The sequence below is a fragment of the Labrus bergylta genome, chromosome 22 (assembly GCF_963930695.1).
Source record: "Labrus bergylta chromosome 22, fLabBer1.1, whole genome shotgun sequence".
Taxonomy (NCBI): Eukaryota; Metazoa; Chordata; class Actinopteri; order Labriformes; family Labridae; genus Labrus; species Labrus bergylta.
Window position 1 is genome coordinate 12,039,263 of NC_089216.1, and position 3,053 is coordinate 12,042,315.

At 38.2% G+C, this 3,053-nt stretch overlaps 1 long non-coding RNA gene across 1 annotated transcript; it reads left to right on the forward strand.

The window, feature by feature from the left end:
- Positions 1 to 275: 275 nt before the first annotated feature.
- Positions 276 to 2,330, forward strand: LOC136177550 (uncharacterized). The gene is made up of 3 exons (XR_010665101.1): positions 276 to 403; positions 1,657 to 1,713; positions 1,965 to 2,330. It is a non-coding gene; the product is annotated as an uncharacterized lncRNA (long non-coding RNA).
- Positions 2,331 to 3,053: the final 723 nt, after the last annotated feature.

Genomic DNA, 3,053 nt, shown 5'->3' on the forward strand with positions numbered 1-3,053 from the left:
GAAATTTATTTCTACATTCCAATAAGTGGAATGCACTGCCTGCATGCATGCAGGCAGGTTGTGTCACAGGACACAAAAAGGGAGTGTGCCACAATGCTTTGCCAAGATAATGACAGGTGAAACAAAAGAAATTCTGTTTATAGTGATTTACCTTTGTTTACTGCAAAGGCGTCATAACATTTCAGAAATGTTCAACACGTAAGAGACACGTAGTCATCTATTATTCCTTTCCGATATATAAAGCCCTTAAAACAGGATGGTTGTCACCTAGCTGAAAGGTTTACAAATCGCAGCCGTGAACTGGACTAATTGAAGTAAAAAATTTTCATTCATCAGTTTAGACAAAATCTTAATCTGATACAGAGAGGGAATAAATAACTTTACATTGATCTTTTGTTTTGAGGTGAGTAAATGTTTCCTTCTGTATTTAAGCTTTTGTTCATTTTTACAAAATTATTGTTTAGAAAATTCCAAAAATCCAAAGTGATGATTTGTATTTGTACAAATTGTATACAATGCTGTTTTAGCTCAAATTTAACCAGAATACTTGTCTCAAATTAAATATAACAATTTAATACAACAGTGAGTACTTGACAATTTGACAACTATAATTATCTTCACTTCCACTCTTTGTTGCTACAAGGACTCTGTCTGTTCACATACAGATCATTAGCTTGGAGTCCGGGGGAAGAACTTTTTACAGAAAATAAGACCCCCATTCTCTTCCTATGTCACAGCTTAGAGGGGCTCCAAACAAACTTTGTGAATTAGCTCCTAAGTTTACATTCATTTTCAAATAATGTGTATTTATGTGTTAAATGCATCTTACCTCTTATTGAGAAACTGATAGTTAAGATTTTTTTTTAAATGATGCAAGACAGATTAAGAGATGCGGAGGAGTTGTAGAAACATGTTTCGTTGTGTCAATTAAATGTTGGGAAAAGGGTTTACATAATCTTCTAAACTCTTACAACCTAACAGTTTATTTTGAATCTGAGTTCCCATGGCTTAAATAAACTGAAATAAGGATATGTGAGGAAAAGTTTGCTTTTGATCATAAATTAATAATGGCCACTCTCCTTAAAGGACTGGATTTAAAATGATTTGTTACTCTCCTAAAGACAAAGGTCAAATTCATCAGTTCTTTAGAAGTTTGGACTCTGTGGTGAAGGAAAATAATGATTACAAAGTAAGCATAACTTGCAGTTATTTTAAATTCAATTAAGCAAGGTCATTGGAAATGTTATTATACATTATAAGAAATAACAGTTTAATCAACAAGCAAAGGGAGATATATATATATTTATATATATATATATATAGATATATATATAAAGTTTCCTCATGCCTTATGGTATTTTAATCCTTTAACATATTCAGTCATCAGCAGGCTATCTGACTATCTGTTTGATTTCAAACAAATTTCTAAAAAGTTCAAGAAAAAGAAAGTTAATTCAAGTTAGATTTTATCGAGGTTAGTATACTGTATTACATATCTCAACTTCCGTTGTAATGATTTTGATACTGATTGTTATTTCATAAAATAAAAAGTAAAATAATGATTCTCCAAAGAGATAAGTATTGTACAGATTATTTCTTTAATAATTCCCATTTAATTAAGTTTCTGCATTGTCTGCACTGATTTATTTTTGATAGACTCACAAGGACACAAGATGGCTGTTGGAAAGACCATTTTTATTCTGATTCAAACAGGTAAGATGTGTGTGATGTGCTACCTGGAAAGTACATTAAAAAAATTAAAAAATGTAATAGTTGGAAGGTATATCCATGATTCATAATCTAGAGGGGAAACAAAAAGTAATGCTGTTATAATACATAATTGAAAAGAAAACAATATGATTGTGAATTATGTTATTAGAGCCCTGACATTCAAGTAACAAAACAAAAATACAATTTGTCTGTTTTAAAATTAAAACTAATACAATATTTTCCAATATCAATAGCTCTATTAATTTCTCAAGCAAAATCAACTACAACCGCACCAACAACCACCACTGCAGCTCCAACAACAACCACAGCTGCTCCAACAACAACCACAGCATCACCAACAACAACGACAGCTGCACCAACAACAACCACAGCTGCTCCAACAACCACAACGGCAGCTCCGACAACAACAACAGCTGCACAAACAACCACAACTGCATCTCCAACAACAACCACGGCTGCACCAACAACAACCACGGCTGCTCCAACAACCACAACTGCAGCTCCAACAACAACCACGGCTGCTCCAACAACCACCACTGCAGCTCCAACAACAACCACATCTGCACCAACAACAACCACAGCTACACCAACAACAACCACAGCTACACCAACAACAACCACAGCTACACCAACAACAACCACTGCAGCTCCAACAACCACAACGGCAGCTCCGACAACAACAACAGCTGCACCAACAACCACAACTGCATCTCCAACAACAACCACGGCTGCACCAACAACAACCACGGCTGCTCCAACAACAACCACAGCTGCTCCAACAACAACCACAGCTGCACCAACAACAACCAATGCAGCTCCAACAACCACCACTGCAGCTGCAACAACAACCACAGCTGCACCAACAACAACCACAGCTGCACCAACAACAACTACAGCTGCACCAACAACAACCACAGCTGCACCAACAACCACAACGGCAGCTCCAACAACAACAACAGCCGCTCCAACAACAACCACAGCTGCACCAACAACAACAACTGCAGCTCCAACAACAACCACAGCTGCACCAACAACAACCACGGCGGCTCCAACAACAACCACAGCTGCACCAACAACAACCACAGCTGCTCCAACAACCACCACTGCAGCTCCAACAACAACCACAGCTGCTCCAACAACAACCACAGCTGCACCAACAACAACGACAGCTGCTCCAACAACAACCACAGCTGCTCCAACAACCACCACTGCAGCTCCAACAACAACCACAGCTGCTCCAACAACAACCACAGCTGCACCAACAACAACCACAGCTGCTCCAACAACCACCACTGCATCTCCAACAACAACCACGGCTGCAC